This window comes from Nycticebus coucang, chromosome 24, assembly GCF_027406575.1.
Source record: "Nycticebus coucang isolate mNycCou1 chromosome 24, mNycCou1.pri, whole genome shotgun sequence".
Taxonomy (NCBI): domain Eukaryota; kingdom Metazoa; phylum Chordata; class Mammalia; order Primates; family Lorisidae; genus Nycticebus; species Nycticebus coucang.
The window spans coordinates 19,093,715-19,113,295 of record NC_069803.1 but is presented as its reverse complement, the minus strand read 5'-3'; the positions used below and the strand labels follow the sequence as shown (position 1 = coordinate 19,113,295).

At 44.4% G+C, this 19,581-nt stretch overlaps 1 protein-coding gene across 6 annotated transcripts in view; it reads left to right on the top strand.

The window, feature by feature from the left end:
• The window catches only part of MTUS1 (microtubule associated scaffold protein 1), a 161,780-nt gene that overhangs the window by 6,772 nt on the left and 135,427 nt on the right, over positions 1 to 19,581 (top strand). The window lies entirely within an intron of this gene.

Below are 19,581 nucleotides of genomic sequence, written 5' to 3'. Positions count from 1 at the left end.
TTGCTGTGAGCTGTGTGATGCCACGGCACTGTACCTGAGGGCGGTATGTGAGACTCTGTCTCTACAAAAAAAAAAAGTATGTTTAGGGTGGCGCCTGTGGCTCAAGGAGTAGGGCACCGGTCCCATATACCAGAGGTGGTGGGTTCAAACCCAGCCCTGGCCAAAAACCACACACAAAAAAAGTATGTTTATATGTTCTTGAGTAAATAAACATATGACTTAAATAATGTTTGTGATAGTTGATTAAGTTGACTGTTGAGTGGTTCCTCTATACTTTATATGCATTGGAAACTTGGTAATGTTTAACTCATTATTTACACATTTCCCAATCCTGAAGGAACAATCAGTATTTCTTCACCTCATTTCAGATAAACAGTTCATATGAGGTTTTTAGCAGTGTTCAGTGACAGATGAAAAATTAATTTTCTTTTATGTTTATCTTGTAGAGTATTTGATGATTGTTAACAATTAATGATATGCGCGGTGCCCATAGCTCAGTAGGTAGGGCGCCAGTCACATACACTGAGGCTGGTGGGTTCTAACCCAGCCCAGGCCTGCTAAAACAATGACAACTGCAACAAAAAAACCCAGCTGAGTGTTGTGGCGGGTGCCTGTAGTCCCAGGTACTTGGGACGCTGAGGCAAGAATTGCTTGATCCCAAGAGTTTGAGATTGCTGTGAACTGTGACACCCCAGCACTCTATCAAAGGTGACATAGTAAGACTCTGTCTCAAAAATAATAATAATAATAATAATTAATGATATGAAGTTGAAACTGCATGTACTTTTTTTTTTTTTTTTGGCCGGAGCTGGGTTTGAACCTACCACCTCTGGTATATGGGGCTGGTGCCCTACTCCTCTGAGCCACAGGCGCCACCTGAAACTGCATGTACTTTTAAAACATAACTCACTTGGCTAGCTTTGTGAACAAAACTAAAAGTTAGTTTTGTTTTTTGTTTTGAGACAGAGTCTCACTCTGTCACCCTGTGTAGAGTGCCCTGGCGTTATAGCTCACAGCAGCCTCAAAATCTTGAGCTTGAACAATCCTCTTGTCTCAGACTACTGAGTAGCTGGGACTACAGGTACCTGCCACAATTCCTAACTAGTTTTTCTATTTTTAGTAGAGACAAGGTCTTGGCTCTTGCTCAGGCTAGTGTTGAACTCCTTCAGTCCACTTGTCTCGGCCTCCCAGACTGCTAGGATTACAAGCTTTAGCCACTGGGCCCAGCCAGAAGCCAGTTCTAATATAAGCAATCTAAGAGGTGACATTTAAACACAGACCTACCCCCTTTCCTTGAAGGGGAAGTTGATTGAGTCATAGTTACCAGAATTCTGGTTAAATCACCTTGTGCTATAAAAATCTTATTATATAGTAAACTGCTACACTGTAATAATCATTTCATTCTTAGCCACATACAGAATTGAACCGTATTTCCTTATTACTACAAATCTACCTTCTTAGACTTTGCTTAAAGTGAGAATTTCAGAAGTCCTGCCTGCCTAGTAGGAAGCATTTGAGAAATAAGAAATGGATTAAAAGGAGCTGAGCCGTGCTTGCACCTGTCTACCAAGAAAAAAATGAAATGGCCTTATTTTATTAGGTCCTCAATCTGGGCCCCACATGTCATTGATGTGTAGTGTATAGTGAAGATTAGGTTTTAATGTAGTGAAAGCATTAGTAAAAATCCTTCTGTTAGATACTGTGGTCGATTTTTCTTTTTCTTTTGTAGAGACAGAGTCTCACTTTATGGCCCTGGGTAGAGTGCCGTGGCCTCACACAGCTCACAGCAACCTCCAACTCCTGGGCTTAAGTGATTCTCTTGCCTCAGTCTCCCGAGTAGCTGGGACTACAGGCGCCCGCCACAACGCCCGGCTATTTGTGGTCGATTTTTCACTAGCCTCAGCTGTGAATATCGAGCACTTTCTATAGTCTGAACATTGCAAAGTAGGAGAACCCAGTCATGGAAAGAATTTGGTCCCAATTCTCAGAGGAAATCAGTCAGAAAAACCCAACCAGGATAAAAAGTGCAATTTTGGAAATGTTAGTGTTTGTATTATTGGAAATATTCTCCCCGGTTGTTAACCTTGTGTCACTGGAAATCCTGCCTGCTATCTTCACCCAAGTGTGGTAAACATAAAGCTTTGTTGACATTCTTGGTTATCTAAAGAATCCTTGTCCTGAGTCACTGTTAACTCTTCTCACCCAAAGGGTCGAGAAGAAAGACATTTAGCACTGTGCTCTTTGGCTTCTCTTAATTTCTCTGAATAATCTTCTTTAGTTACCTTTTCTGATATCTTCTTGCTACTTTTTTTTTTTTTTGGATGCAGAGACTCAAGCTGACACCCTGGGTAGACTGCTATGGCATCACAGCTCACAGTAATCTTCAATTCCTGGGCTTAAGCGATTCTCCTGCCTCAGCCTCCCAAGTAGCTGGGACTACAGGCACCTACCACAACGCCCAGCTATTTTTTGTTGCAGCCATCATTGTTGTTTGGCGGGCCCAGGCTGGATTCGAACCCACCATCTTGGGTGTATGTGGCTGGTGCCTTAGCCCCTTGAGCCACAGGTGCTGAGCCGCTACATACATATTGTAAGCATCTGAGTATGGGGTCTGAATCTTCTGATGCTGGGTACATGTGTGCTTTTTTTTTTTTTTTTTTTTAGAGACAGAGTCTCCCATTTTATCGCCCTAGGTAGAGTGCTGTGGTGTCACAGCTTACAGCAACCTCCAGCTCCCAGGCTTAGGCAATTCTCTTGCCTCAGCCTCCCAAGTAGCTGGGACTACAGGCGCCCTCCACAACACCCGGCAATTTTTTTTGTTGCAGTTTGGCCGGGGCCAGGTTCAAACCCGCCACTCTCAGTATATGGGGCCGGCGCCCTACCCGCTGAGCCACAGGTGCCACCCCTATATTTGTACTTTTATAATTATTTGTTCCAGATGTAGCCTGGAATAAATCGAGTAAAGCTGTGATGGCATGGCATTTGAAATTCTAGTCACAGCTACTAGAACAGTGGTTCTCAACCTTCCTAATGTCACAATGTATTTTCATTGTTAAAAAGGTCTAGAAGGTCTTTTCAGCCAGAGAGATTAATTTCTGTACTGCTTTTCTCCTTGAGCTCTGGTCTTGTCCTCCCCCCTCATCAGTATTACATACTCAGCAAGCAAGGAGAGGAAGCAGCTGAGCTTCTCGTGTCCCATTGAAAGGCCATGCCGTTAGGAGCAGAGCCACAGAGCTGGAGGTGCGGAGCTTCCTAGTCCTTCTATTTTATGGGGGTTCTATTTTATGAGGAAGAGCCATTCTCAGAACATCTGGCACGCCCACGTGCAAATACTTGTACATAAGTAATTCCACCTGTGATAATTACATTCTCTATTTGTGCAGACAACCACAAGTTGACAATTTCTGTTGAATAGTGATTCGGGCTGTTTTCTGTGTAGAGAACTATTCATTTATAATTTAAGAAGAATTCAGATGACTTACCAGGCCCAGGAGTGTTCTTATTACTTTTCATAAGATATGTGTTACAGGGCGGCACCTGTGGCTCAGTGAGTAGGGCGCCGGCCCCATATACCAAGGGTGGTGGGTTCAAACACAGCCCCAGCCAAACTGCAACAAAAAAAAATAGCCGGGCGTTGTGGCGGGCGCCTGTAGTCCCAGCTGCTTGGGAGGCTGAGGCAAGAGAGAATCACATAAGCCCAAGAGCTGGAAGTTGCTATGAGCCGTGTGACGCCACGGCACTCTACCGAGGGCAGTAAAGTGAGACTCTGTCTCTACAAAAAAAAAAAAAAAAAAAAAATGTGTTACAGAGTAGTTTTGTATTTTTGTAAGATATTTTTTATAGTTCTCTAGAATTGCTGGTTATTGAAATTGATTTAATGTTCTCAAGAAGTAGCGAATGTTTTAGGTTCAAAAAGCATTTCTTGGGGGGCCGGGCACGTTGGCTCATGCGTAATCCTAGCACTCTGGGAGGCCAGGGTGGGTGGATTGCCTGAGCTCGCGGGTTCAAGACTAGCCTGAGCAAGAGCAAGACCTCATCTCTAAAAATAACTGCGTGTTATGGTGGGCACCTATAGTCCCAGTTACTCTGGAGGCTGAGGCAACAGAATTGCTTGAGCCCAAGAGTTTGATGTTTCTGTGAGCTACGATGCCACAGCACTCTACTGAGGGAGACGAGACTCTGTCTCAAAAACAAAAACAAAAAAAGCATTTTTGTTTTGCTTTTTGACGTCCTTTATGAGGATATTAATGGCACCTATATGGGGGGATTTACTGACTTAGTTCAAATTGGAAAAGAGTGGGTTCAGTCAATGAAAAGGGAATGGAGGTAGGAAAAATCCTGCCTTAAATTTCTCTGTTTATGGAATCCTTAAGCCATTTCATAATGCAGACACATATATTTTGTTGGAAAAATGGTGGTTATAGCTTTTTCCACTGACATCTAAAACTTACAACCTTGTAGGTTAAATAATCAGATGAAAAATATGTTTTCTTCTTCTTTTTTTTTTTTTACTGAGACAGAGTCTCACTTTGTCACCCTTCACCCTTGGTAGAGTGCTGTGGCATCACAGCTCACAGAAACCTCAAATTCTTAGGCTTAAGAGATTCTCTCGGGCGGCGCCTGTGGCTCAGTTGGTAAGGCGCTGGCCCCATATACCGAGGTTGATGGGTTCAAACCCGGCCCCAGCCAAACTGCAACCAAAAAATAGCCGGGCGTTGTAGCGGGCGCCTGTAGTCCCGGCTGCTTGGGAGGCTGAGGCAAGAGAATCGCTTAAGCCCAGGAGTTGGAGCTTGCTGTGAGCTGTCTGAGGCCACGGCACTCTACCGAGGGCCATAAAGTGAGACTCTGTCTCTAAAAAAAAAAAAAAAGAGATTCTCTCGCCTCAGCCTCCCAAATAGCTGGAACTACAGGTGCCCGCCACAACGCCTGGCTATTTTTTTTGTTGCAGTTGTCATTGTTGTTTAGCAGGCCCAGGCTGGGCTTGAACCTACCAACCTCAGTGTATGTGGCTGGTGCCCTACTCACTACAGGCCCTGAGCCCCCCAGATGCATATTTTGACAGATTTCCTAGTTGCCCTAAAATGCTGTCTTTCCAGGGATACATGTCTGTATACATTTCTAGGTTATCTTTTTTTTTTTTTTTTCTTTTATCTCGGACACAGAGTCTCCCTTTGTCGTCCTCGATAGAGTGCTATGGCATCATAGTTCACAGCAACCTCCAACTCCTGAGCTTAGGTGATTCGCTTGCCTCAGCCTCCCAAGTAGTTGGGACTACAGGCGCCCGGCACAACACCCAGTTATTTTTTTTGTTGCAGTTTGGCCGGGGCCGGGTTCGAACCCTCTACCTTCAGTATATGGGGCTGGCGCCCTACCCACTGAGCTACAGGTGCTGTCCATCTCTAGGTTATCTTTATGACACAGCCTCCAGCCTCCCCAATCTCTCCCTCTCCCAGGGCTGGATGGAGAAAGGAATCCTAGCATCTGGCCCATTTCAAGATGTCCATTTTGTCTTCTGTTTCTTTTTTTTGTTGTTGTTTAAGACACAGTCTCTGTCACCCTGGGTAGAGTGCTGTGGCCTCATAGCTCACAGCAACCTCAAAGTCTTGGGCTCAAAGGATCCTCTTGCCTCAGCCTCCCAAGTAGCTGGGATTGCAGGTACATGCCACAAGACCCCACTAGTTTGTTTGTTTGTTTGTTTATTCATCCATTCATCTTTTAGTGGAGACGAGGTCTTTCTCAGGCTGGTCTAGAAATCCTGAGCTCAAGCAATCCACCCGCCTCAGCCTCCCAAAGTGCTGGGATTACAGGCATGAGCCATCACACCCAGCTTGGCTCAAGATGTAAAATTAATACAGAATGTGGGTGTCCACTGGAGGGACCACTACACCTAAATTGTTTTGATCTTGAATGGGTAGCCCTGTTCCCCATCCTTGAGTATTGGGTATTGCTTTTCTCCTCTCCTTTCTCCTATCTTTATTGAATTTGGAAATAATAAAGCAAATAGACGTATTTCAACATTTAGCTAGATTTTGCTCACTCAGACATCCATTAAACTACCCTGGAGACATATTTTGTTATAGAAGTGGAAGAAGTGGTAGGGGATCCAGCACATTTGGTAGAAGAATGTAAGAGAGTGCAGAGACTTAGCAATGAGGCAAAACGGGGTTCATTTCTGGGATCGTCCACATTAGCTGTGTGACCTTCGGTCTGCTTCGTTCCCATTGCACCCCAGTTACCCCGTCATGACATTGGGAAGATAGTGCCAGTCTCCTGGGGTCATTCTGTCATGGTGCCATGTCTGTAGAAGATGACCAGTAGGTGCTAATAACCTTCCCGTGCCTCTTGCTTTAAATCTCTTCTGATTCCTAGGTAGGTGTTTCATTTAATTTCTGCAGCTTAACTTTGGAGGTGTTGCTTGGATGGGCTGGGGTTCTCTGCTGGGAATTAAATTCCAGGCATAGGAGCCTGATAACGTCCCTCTTCCTTGGAAGTAATTGGTTTGTGCCAGTAACATTTGAGATTATCTCTTCTTGGACTCCAGTTTTGTCACGTCTTTGTTTTCTTTGGAGATGGAGTTTAGTGAGCTCCTGATATTTTGTTATGTTTGAACTGTATTTTTAAAAATCAAAGCAGATGTTTTCATCTTTGCTAAAGTGTGTGAATTATGTTGCCAGTTTGTTATCAGCACATTCTAAAGACACTTAGAATTGAGTCATCACTTAGGCCTCATAATGTACTTGCAGATATTAAAGTACTGACGTCCCCTGTTCTAATTTTTAACCCATAAATTAATCCAACCTTTTTTTTTGTCTTTTGAGACAGGCTCACTCTGTTGCCCAGGGTGGAGTGCAATGGCATGATCATAGTTCACTGTAGCCTTGTACTCCTGGGTTCAAGTAATCTTGCTACCTTAGCCTCCGGAGAAGCTGGGACCACAAGTATGCACCACTATGCCTGACTGATTTTTCCATTTTTTTTATAGAGATAGGGTTTCACAACGTTGCCCAAGCTATTCTTGAACTCTTGGCCTCAGTTTATCCTTTTGCCTCAGCCTCCCAAAGTGCTAGAATTACAGGCTTGAGCCACTGCACTGAGCCCAAAACTTTTTGTATTTAAGAGTTGGAATTGTGGCTCAGCGCCTGTAGCTCAGTGGCTAGGGCGCCAGCCACATACACCGAAGCTGGTGGGTTCAAATCCAGCCCGGGCCTGCCAAACAACAATAGCAACTGCAACCAAAAATAGCTGGGCATTGTGGTGGGCACCTGTAGTCCCAGCTACTTTGGGAAGCTGAGGCAAGAGAATTGCTCAAGCCTAAAAGTTTGATGTTGCTGTGAGCTGTGATGCCACAGCACTCTACCCAGGGCGACAGAGTCAGACTCTGTCTCAAACAAACAAAAAAAAGAGTTGGAATTATAAAATGTTGCTGCTCAGATACAGTATTCAAATACTGCAGCAATTCTGAATTTTTATCTTTCAAGTCACATGAAATAATTCTAAATGTTTTTGGAAACCACTTTGTAAATATGACACTAGGAATTGAGTCAGTGATCACATCAGCCCTGTGAGTTGGGCAGAGAGTGTCATGAGTGTTGTTTTAGGCAGTGTAAATCTGGGGACCAGACTGTTTGGATGAATGTTTTGTCTGATGGTGAGCATGTTACGGAACCAGGACTAGTCCCAAGTTCATTTCCCTATCTCAGTCTAATACTGTTACTTGTCTAGATTTGATGCCAGTTAGAAGAAATAAATTGATGTTAGGATTTTCTACATATTGTTGCTGAGATGGGACAAAGTCACCATTAGAATTCTGGTTTATGTTTTCATTTTCTAACCATAAAACAGAAGGTTAAAGTTACAAGCCATTTAGATTTAGATCAGCAGCACCAATGGGAAATTGACAGTTACAGTTCATTACATTGACATATTCTATTCCATTTCTATAGGACTAGTTTTTATATCACTTTTTCAGAAAGACCTAATAAAATTCTCTAGTAACAATTATTTAAATCATTTGATTGTATCTTGTTGTATAGCTAAACAGTCCAAAGTCTTGTGTGGTGTAAATAGGGCCTAATATTTTTTTCCAGAAGTTTTTTTTCAAATAGAAATCTTGACTCCTATTTTTTTATTTTAAGCTACCGAGAGGCAGGTGTATAGTGACAAAGATGGAGGTAATCCCAGATGGAAATTTAAGTAGGAGGTAAAGCCAGGTGTGAGTCAAAACTGGGAAAAAGCAAATGCCCTTATACAACTATAGTTACAGCCCAAGCAGTCCCTGAGTTCCAAACATCTTTCAGAAATACTCTCACACTTACAAATGGAGGCTATTCAGGTAACAAATAATGTACCTGTTCCAACTTATATGCAAATTCAACTTGTATTTCAGTCCCATGGGCAAACCAGGGACTGCCCATGTTTGTCATGACCTTTAGCTCTGAAGGTTGTTAGTTCTCTTTTTACCAAATTGTCTGCTAGGGCTCTCCAGTATTAGGACTTTAAAAGTAGGCCCTCTTGGGCGGTGCCTATGGCTCAGTCGGTAAGGTGCCGGCCCCATATACCGAGGGTGGCGGGTTCAAACGCGGCCCCGGCCAAACTGCAACCAAAAAATAGCCGGGCGTTGTGGCAGGTGCCTGTAGTCCCAGCTACTCGGGAGGCTGAGGCAAGAGAATCGCTTAAGCCCAGGAGTTGGAGGTTGCTGTGAGCTGTGTGAGGCCACGGCACTCTATCGAGGGCCATAAAGTGAGACTCTGTCTCTACAAAAAAAAAAAATAATAAAAATAAAAGTAGGCCCTCTTAGGGAGGGCTCGTCCTTGGGGCTGCTGCTATGAGTTAAGTATGTAAGTATGATGATGACCTTCTGTTCAGAACTGCTTACTGCCCAGTAGGTAATCATTTTCAAGTCAAGGGTACAGGAAGTTGATATTTAATAAAGGTTGGTACAAGGTGAGGTGCCAACTTGTATAACTATACACACATAATGACATTTTTCATTGGTGTTGGCATGATTAAAATGGAAAATTATTTCCTTTTAGCCAAGTGAACTTTGAAAAGATGTGACAACTGGCTGATGGTTCTAAATAAAGGGCTGTTCATGATCATTTAACACTAAAATATTTTTATTTTAGTTTTAAACTATCCTGCCCACCTGGTCTACCCCTATTTCCCTGAAACTACCTATGCTACCTTTTAGGTAATTTTTTTGTTTGTTTTTTGAGACAGGGGCTCACTTTGTCGCCCTGGGTAGAGTGCTGTGGTGTCAGAGCTCACAGCAACCTCAAATTCTTGGGCTTAAGTGATTCTCTTGCCTCAGTCTCCCAAGTAGCTGGAACTACAGGTGCCCACCACAACAGCGGGCTATTTTTCTTTGTTGTAGTTGTGATTGTTGTTTAGCAGGCCCAGGCTGGGATTGAACCTGCCAGCCCCAATATATGTGGACCGGTGCCCTAATCACTGAGGTACGGGCACCGAGCCTACGTAATTTTTTTTTTTTTTATGAGTTGTATATAAGTCAGAAACAAAAGGCATGCAAAGTCTTTCCATCAGATCATTTCTTTAACATACCATTCTTGACAGTGCCCTTGATAAGCTCTGGATGTAAATGGTGATTTGATTTTAGTTATTTACTTTTATAGACACAATCTTTTCTGGCTCAGCGCCTGTAGCTCAAGCAGCTAAGGCACCAGCCATATACACCAGAGCTGGCAGGTTTGAATCCAGCCCTGGCCTGCCAAACAACAATGACAACTACAACCAAAAAATAGCTGGGCCTTGTGGCGGGCACCTGTGGTCCCAGCTACTTGGGAGACTGAGGCAAGAGAATCGCTTAAGGCCAGGAGTTGGAGGTTGCTGTGAGCTGTGATGCTACAGCACTCTACCTCAAGAGTGACAGCTTGAGGCTCTTTCTCAAAAAAAAAAAAAAAGTCTTTTCTGTGTTGGTTCAATTTTATACTAAAACTTAGTCTTTGGACTCTCATACTTTTTTAATGATTTTCATGAAAAACCTGTTTTTGGATGGAATTTTAAAAATTATCTGTAGTCCCATCTGCTTGGGAGGCTAAAGTAGGAGAATTGCCTAAGCCCAGGAGTTGGAGGTTGCTGTGAGCTGTGATGCTACGGCACTCTACCAAGGGCAATAAAGTGAGACTCTGTCTCTACAAAAAAAAAAAAAAAAAAAAAATTATAATATCTGAAAGAACAGGGAATTTATCTTGTTCACCACTTTTGTATTTCTTTAATTGCTTAATAAATTGTTGAGGGAATGCTGACTTGGATGGAGAATACATTTTAGGTTTTCAGAAGTCTGTTGAGTTGGGACTGTAGGCAACTGCAACATGGTCCTGACCTGGTTTTGAAGGTGAGGTTTCATCTGTGGCTGTCCTGTGCCCTACAGGGTAGTAGCTGGAGATCTACTTCTATAGGAGGGTCTAGGTGAACGGATTCAGGAGGTAACAGGAAAGCATAAAACTCTGAGTAAACAGGACAGACAAAAATGGGAAGTGGTGGGTGTAGTCAGTATTGATGTTGCTACAGGTGGGATGCCATTTGTCCGTCACTGACACTCAAAGTTGAATTTGATCCCCAATGTAGCAGCATAATTGAGAGGTGGGGACCAGTGGGAAGTGTTTGGGTCATGGAGGCAGATGCCTCTTGAACAGATTAATCCCCCAGGAATAGATTAATGCCCTTCTAAGGGGTGGGTGAATTCTTGTTCCTGTGGAAGTCTGTGTTCCCGTGAGAGCAGGTTATTACGGAATCTGGTTCCGTAGTTTCTTCTTTCCTCCTCCTCCTCCATGTGATCTCTGTGTCCGCTCCCCTTCCACTTTCTGCCATGAGTGGAAGCAGCATGAGGCCTTCGCCAGATGCAGCTGCCCAGACTTGGACTTAGCATCCACCAGAATCATGCGCCAAGTAAAACTTGTTTTTAATCACCCAGATTCAGGTTATCGGTTACAGCAACACAAAATGCACTAGGACAGGTGTTTGTAAGATGGGACTGTGATAGTAGATGTAATCAACATTCTGGGGTTTCGATTGGGTAGGAGGGATTAGCTGAGAGCAGATTACAGAACAAGAACCAAGAAAAACATCTTCAGGTTCCAGTAATAATTAATGGCCGTGTTCCAGGATACACTCTGCTGTTTACCACACGTGATCTTTGCAGAAGATTTTTTCATTGAGATAAAATTAAGCTTCACAAAATGGGATACACTTAATTCAAGTGTATAGTTAATGAGTTTTGACAAGTATACATCTATATAACCAGCCAGTACACCAGATAGAGCGTGTGCCCGTCATCCTGGAAGGTTCCTTGGCTGGATGAACTAGTCATTGAGCTTTGGTCATCAGTAAAGTGAAGACGATAGTGAAGCTTGTCATACGAGGTTGTTGACATTGTATCAGTAACAACAATTGTGTGCGTGTTAGAAAGTTTCCAAAAATGTTATTTAACTCTTAAACAACTTTATGAAATGGATTGTTATTGTGATATCAATTCTTGGTAATGAGGAAAAGGAGGCCAAGATTGTTTTGGGCTTGCCCAAGGTAACCCAGTTCCTGAGTGAATTTGGGGGCTCTGTGAATAAAGCATGCCTTCCAAATCAAGGCGGCTCTAAGAGCTGTAGCTGTGCAGAGCCACCACATGTTGTATTATTTTGTTATTGTGGGAAAGAGGGTGGAAAGAGATCAGGATTACACATCTGAACTGAATTTTCTGTCCATTGCTGCTACTTATTAACTCTGTTTCTTGGACAGAGTACTAAACTAGAAACATCAGATTTAACATCTCTAGAGGGGGAGGAGAAGGGGGAAGGTGACTGTCACATGACCTGTCTGTCCCAGGGGACTGTCATCCAGAAGAAGGACTGTGAGAACACTTTGTGGACTTTGAAGAACTGTGCACTGATGTCACTATCTCTGTCCCTGAGGAGGCAGCAGCCTGCTCCCCAGTCCTGGCCTCACACAGTCCACTGACTGTGGGCAGAGAAGTGGGATTGACACCATGTCTGTGTTGGAGACAGGTCTCTCCTCGTCAGCCCCTGGATATGTTGAACACTGTTTACACAGCACTTCTTTCCCCAGTCCTGACATTCGGAGCTTTCAGATCATTTTTTCAGCTATGAGGTCGGCCTCACTCCATAATATTTGTCAACTGTATCAGGAAAGACTTTTTTAAAAAAAAAAAACAAAACTATTTTTATTTTCTTTTGGAAATACACAGCTATGATACGAAACAGTATTTCTTGGTTCAAGGTAGGTGAGAGTTCCTAAGTGATCCCCAAAATTGTGGCCATGTGAGCTGGCCCTGAACTGAATTATCTTGTGCGTTCCTCTGAGTTCCTGAGGGTTAGTTACTCCCACAGTGTTGAAATACTGGCTAGTAAACATAGTGCCCTAACTCTTAGTATTTAACCGAGAGAACTCCAACTCCTTAATGTTGCTGGAATGCCCCTTTCTTCTGGCCCAGGCCATTCAACTACAGAAGCAGTTTAACACTTAACACGTTACGGCCCCCAAGGGAACTTTATTTCTTTAGGACACAGCTACCTCGGGCATCCCCATTTCCTCTTACCTAAAGAGAATGTGTAGATATAGCAACCTCAAGATAACTGTGCTTCTTTTATGTAATAGGTAAATAATTCACTTCGAGAGTTGAATTTGGTCAATTCACACTTCCTATCTAAGGTTCTTCTCTCCTGGGAAAGGCAGTTTTCCTCCCTCCCAGGAATTCCACTTCTGAGATTCCTGGGTCCTCAAGGAGCTTTGCAGCATCCCCGCATGGGTGAGGGGGGGTCCAGGAGCGGTTCCCAGAGCTCTCTGGGCTCTGCTGAAGCGGCTCATTGCAGCCAGTCTTACCATGCCCTGTCCCTGTGTGGCCTGCAGGCCCTGTGCCTGTGCGTGCTGGTGAGTGTTGTTGCTGGTGGCTTCCTGTGGAAGGGTCGGCCTACCCTTGACCCTCCCATGCAGTGTCCTAGGCCTTTTCGGGTCCGTTGGCCCTCTCTGCCCTTCCCTTTGTGCATTTCTTTCTTTTTTTTTTTTTTTTGTAGAGGCAGAGTCTCACTTTACCGCCCTCGGTAGAGTGCCGTGGCATCACACAGCTCACAGCAACCTCCAGCTCTTGGGCTTCCATGATTCTCCTGCCTCAGCCTCCTGAGTAGCTGGGACTACAGGCGCCCGCCACAACGCCCGGCTATTTTTTGGTTGCAGTTCAGCTGGGGCTGGGTTTGAACCACCACCCTCGGTATATGGAGCCGGCGTCCTACTCACTGAGCCACAGGCACCGCCCCCCTTTGTGAATTTCCTTCTCTCCCGGTCTGCTGCTTTGATCTTTCTGGGGGTGGGGTGGGAAACTGCTCTCCACATCCCAGACTGCCTTTCTCACCAAGGTGAGAGGTTCCAAGCCTGCATCTAGGAACCAGGGATGCTTGGTGACAAAATGTTTACTAGGATACAGTGAAAATGGGAAAAAAAAAAATGCAGGTTTGGCACCCATAGCACAGTGATTACGGCGCCAGCCACATACAACGAGGCAGGCAGGTTTGAACCCAACCCCAGCGCCTGCTAAACAACAATGACAACTACAACAAAAAATAGCCGGGCATTGTGGTGGGTACCTGCAGTCCCAGCTACTTGGGAGGCTGAGGCAAGAGAATCACTTAAGCCCAAGAGCTTGAGGTTGCTGTGAGCTGTGACGTCACAGCACTCTACCATGGGCGACATAGTGAAACTCTGTTTCAACAACAACAAACAAAAAAAAAGGAAAAAAGAAATATACTAAGCTTTTCATTAGGCTAAGTTTATATAATCTAAAGGAATGGACTTTATTCTGTGCTTATGATACATTCTTCATTTTTGTGTTTAATGTTTTTTATCTAATGTGTCGGCAACAGTCAGTAAGTTGTTTTCCCTGAAGCACCTTTGATGACAAAAGCTGGTGCCTCCAGGTTTGCAGGTGAGTTTTGGAGAGGTGCTTTTACTATTCCATCCCATCTGAAAGGCTGAGAAGGGCCTCCTGCCTGTTTCTTATTCTCAGCTCATGCTTCATCTCCTTCAGGAAGCTGCATATCTGCAGCGGTGGAGCCCTCCCTGTGCCCTTTGGCTCTGTCATTTCTGGCCACTGAGCTTATCTGGGACTGTTCTGTGACATCTTCCATACCTCCCGCCCCTTGTAGCTTCATTGGAGGCTCTGAAAACAGTAAACGTTGCATAAGGATTATTTCATTTATTTATTTATTTTTATTTTTTGTAGAGACAGAGTTTCACTTTATCACCCTTGGTAGAGTGCTGTGGCATCTCAGCTCACAGCAACCTCCAACTCGTGGGCTTAGGCGATTCTCTTGCTTCAGCCTCCCCACATACTCGGCCCCAGTATGTGGCTGGCGCCGTAGTCACTGTGCTATGGGTGCCAAGCCTGCATTGTTTTTCCGTTTTCACTGTATCCTCGTAAACATTTTGTCACCAAGCATCCCTGGTTCCTAGATGCAGGCTTGGAGTACAGCTGTTTTTTTGTTGCAGTTTGGCTGGGGCCAGGTTTGAACCCACCACCCTCGGTATATGAGGCCGGCGCCCTACCCACTGAGCCACAGGCGCCGCCCGATTATTTCATTCTTATAATCTTCTAATATGAAGGGAAAGCTTGTAAGGCAATGGATAAAATTTAGATTCAAATGTCTCACATTTAGATAACAGCAGGGAATAGTATTATTCTTAAGCATAAATGTGGACTAAGCGAAGCCACATTGCCATCTTGCCTTTAACAGCTAAATTAGGAAGCTAGTAGCCAAAGAGAGAGATGCTATTTTACTTCTGATTTAAATAGTTTATAACAGATTTGACATTTGGAGAAAGGCATGTGTGGACACTAGAATTATTCACTTTAAGACATTTAGAGGCTCTTGAATTTCATAGATACTAGTTGCCTGAGCATGGGGAGAGCATCTCTCTTCCACCCTTCAGTGAAAAATCTCCACTGTATTCATTGTTGCTTTTAAAATCTGAACTTGGGCGGCACCTGTGGCTCAAAGGAATAGGGCACCGGCCCCATATACCAGAGGTGGTGATTTCAAATCCAGCCGTGGCCAAAAAAAAAAAAGTACATCTCCTAATTACGGGGCAGCACCTGTGGCTCAGTCGGTAAGGTGCCGGCCCCATATACCGAGGGTGGCGGGTTCAAACCCAGCCCCGGCCGAACTGCAACAAAAAAATAGCCGGGTGTTGTGGCAGGTGCCTGTAGTCCCAGCTACTTGGGAGGCTGAGGCAAGAGAATCGCTTAAGCCCAGGAGTTGGAGGTTGCTGTGAGCTATGTGATGCCATGGCACTCTACCTAGGGCCATAAAGTGAAACTCTGTCTCTACCAAAAAAAAAAAAATCTGAACTTAACCTGTTAGGTCAGCAGGGCCCACAGGTGTGTGGGAACGGGAGCTGTGGTCCTGGCCTCGGTCACTTTGGAGTTTGTTGGACTCTTCAGGTTGTCTTTCAGGATAGAGTCAGCATATTACTGAATCGTTTCTGTTGAATTTATTGCTGAGGGCGTACTAGGGTTTCCTCTTGACTGACCTTCATAAACCAATGATTTTAATGGCTGTCACAGTTGGGTTGTCATATGCTTTGGAGCCAGACTCAAGGACTGTTTTCAAGGAGCTAAAGGCTGAGAGTTAAAGGAGTTAGCCTTGGAATATTAAAGCTAAATAAAGCCCAAGTTGTGAAATTCCATATTCACAAATTCATTTCTGAATTCATAGCACAGCAGCATATATACTGAACATCTTTGTCATTTTTTTCTTCTTCTTTTTTTTTTTTTTTTTTTTTGAGATAGAGTCACCCTGGTAGAGTCCTGTGGCATCACAGCTCACAGCAACCTCAAACTCTTGGGCTTAAGTGATTCTCTTGCCTGAGCCTCCCAAGTAGCTGGGATTACAGGTGCCCACCACAATGCCCAGCTATTTTTTTGGTTGGAGATGTCATTGTTGTTTGGCAGACCTGGGCTAGATTCAAACCTGCCAGCTCTGGTGTTTGTGGCTGGTGCCCTAGCTGCTGAGCTATAGACAGCAAGCCTTATGTATCATTTAAAAAAATTTTTATTTATTTATTTTTGGTAGAGACAGATTCTCACTTTTTTGCCCTCGGTAGAGTACCGTGGCATCACACAGCTCACAGCAACCTCCAACTCCTGGGTCTAGGCGATTTCTCTTGCCTCAGCCTCCCGAGTAGCTGGGACTACAGGCGCCCGCCACAACACCCAGCTATTTTTTTGTTGTTGCGGTTTGGCCGGGGCCGGGTTTGAACCCGCCACCCTTGGTATATGGGGCCAGCGCCCTACTCACTGAGCCACAGGTGCCACCCGACTTATGCTTCTTTTTTTTTTTTTTTTTTTTTTTGTAGAGACAGAGTCTCACTTTATGGCCCTTGGTAGAGTGCCGTGGCCTCACACAGCTCACAGCAACCTCCAACTCCTGGGCTTAAGTGATTCTCTTGCCTCAGCCTCCCGAGTAGCTGGGACTACAGGCGCCCGCCACAACGCCCGGCTATATTTTGGTTGCAGTTTGGCCGGGGCCGGGTTTGAACCCGCCACCCTCAGTATATGGGGCTGGCGCCTTACTGACTGAGCCATAGGCGCCGCCCCGACTTATGCTTCATTTTAATAGTGAGATGGAAAAATCAACCAAACATTTATCTTGAACTTTTAGTTCTTGAAATTCATGTTACTATAGTTGTCTTTTATGGAGGTGTAGCAGGAAATAGGGTATAGTTTTAGCATCAGATATATTTAGTGTTTCTGGTAGGCCTGTTCCAATTAGAAATGATATAGTATGGTTATATTTATACATAGCACAAGGAGGTATTTAACTTATGACATCGTCTTGGTATGCTGTTCTTTTTTTAAAGGGTGACTAACATTTTCTTTGAATATTTCTTATCAATACCTCTTTCCAAAGCTGTTACACAAATCTGAAATCTTAGTGGTGCTAATGGACGTGACCTATAAGGAAAAAAATCTCATCAATGAATCTTTTTAAATTTTCTGGCACATGGGTTAAAGTCCATGTATGAGGATTTAGCTTTGATTTGTTAAGCTGATGAAGTCACAGACTCTATGCCTGGCGCTTTTGAAATGGGAGCGCAGCCTTATGTGTGGCCAGCTGTGCAAGGCATACTGTCTGTGATTTTATCAGGCTTACAAATCAGAGAGGTGGCTTTCCCCTACCCTGGCTGTCGTTAGAGGGCATTTTTCTCTGAAGCCCTTAGGAGAGGAGAGTCTTGCTGACTGAGCAGAGGAGTGTTGCTAATCCCATTGGGACCTGCCTGGCTTCGGAAGGGTTTCTTTCGAAAGATTCCCTCATGATTATAGAGGGCCAAGTTCGGAATCAGAGAGGGGCCGCTGGCCTAAAAATAGTCACAGCTTGCGGAGAGGGCCTGAATGGCACAGAGCCACCCCGCCTTCCCGCTGCCAGAAGAGGATCATGGAGGAGAAAAGCAGGCAGTGGAGAGTGGGAAGGGTGCATTGTCTGCAGACAGGTGGAAAGGAAGCATTTTCTTCTTGGCTTATGTAGGAGGAGGTAACAGTTCTAATGAGTGCATTTAAAAATTTTCAGGAACAATAAAAGTCAATATGAGGTTTTTCTTTTCGGGAGGCTGAGCTTACTGGGATGTTATTTCTAGTTGATTGAGATTTGCAGAAAACTCTTTTGTATTTAATGTTTATCACTGTTAGCCTGAGAAATCGAAACAGTGATGTCTTGTTTCCCGTACTGCTTCTGAACACAAAGTGGAACTTGTTTGAAAACTTGCGGACAACAGGACCTTTCAACAAAGACCTATACATTTAAACAATTTTTTTTTATTGAATCATAGCTGTGTACATTAATGCAATTATTGGGTATAATGTGCTGGTTTTATATACAAGTGGAAATACTTTCATCAAACTGGTTAACATAGACTTACCGCATTTTCTTAGTAATTGTGTTAAGACCTTTATATTCGGGCGGCGCCTGTGGCTCAGTGAGTAGGGCGCTGGCTCCATATACCACGGGTGGCGGGTTCAAACCCAGCCCCGGCCAAATTGCAACAAAAAAATAGCCGGGTGTTGTGGCGAGTGCCTGTAGTCCCAGCTACTTGGGAGGCTGAGGCAAGAGAATCACCTAAGCCCAAGCTGGAGGTTGCTGTGAGCTGTGACGCCACGGCACTCTACCTAGGGTGACAAGGTGAGACTCTGTCCCAAAAAAAAAAAGAAGACCTTTATATTCTACACTTAGTAGATTTAACATGTACCCTTGTAATATGCACCATAGATGTGGTCTCACCAATTACCCTCCCTTCACCCATCCTCCCCCCAAGACCTATACATTTTTTTTTTTTTTTTTTTTGTAGAGACTCACTTTATGGCCCTCGGTAGAGTGCCGTGGCCTCACACAGCTCACAGCAACCTCCAACTCCTGGGCTTAAGCGATTCTCTTGCCTCAGCCTCCCAAGTAGCTGGGACTACAGGCGCCCGCCACAACGCCTGGCTATTTTTTGGTTGCAGTTTGGCCTGGGCCGGGTTTGAACCCGCCACCCTCGGTATATGGGGCCGGCGCCTTACTGACTGAGCCACAGGCGCCGCCCCCTATACATTATTTTTTTTTTTTTATTTTTTTTTTGTAGAGACAGAGTCTCTCTGTACTGCCCTCGGTAGAGTGCCGTGGCATCATACGGCTCACAGCAACCTCTAACTCTTGGGCTTACGCGATTCTCTTGCCTCAGCCTCCCGAGCAGCTGGGACTACAAGCGCCCGCCACAATGCCCGGCTAGCCTATACATTTTTTAAATGGAAGTTTATGGGCAGATTCTTTAACATTCTTACTAACAACTCTTTGGATATGGTAGGATCCAGATTTTATGCTGAAGTCACATGGGCTAGCAGAATCTTTTTCAATGGGAAATTGAGACATAAAATCTTAACAGAGGGCTAGCTGTTTTCTGGTTGGGTATGAGGTATTTGAAACTTAGTATTTCTTTTGGAGGCTTCTTTGTTCTCTTCCCGATAGAATCAGTTCACTTTAGAAATTATGAGATTAAACTTAAAATCAATGGCCAAAGGGCAAGAGGACCTTTTACCCTGGAGCTTTCAGGGTAATTGGTTAGATAAGAGGAGGGAGGTAACTGTAGCTTTGAACAGATATTGATTTAGGGATGAATGGGCATTGATTTGCAGGGACTCTTCCCAGCATCTCAGAATGGACTATTCAATATAAGCAATGTCGTCTGATTTGAGGTGTCAGCAAATGTTCCCTTGCCTTCCAAGATGTTTCTTTTCTTCTTTTTTTTTTTAGACAGAGAGCTCACTTTGTTGCCCTCGGTAGAGTGCCGCGGCATCACAGCTTACAGCAACCTCCAGCTCTTGGGCTTAGGCAATTCTCTTGCCTCAGCCTCCCGAGTAGCTGGGATTACAGGTGCCCGCCACAATGCTCGGTGATTTTGTTGTTGTTGTTGCAATTTGGCCGGGGCCCGATTTGAACCTGCCACCCTCCGTATATGGGGCTGGCGCCCTACTCACTGAGCCACAGGCACCGGCCCAACATGTTTCTTATTAACACCTTTAACACAAAG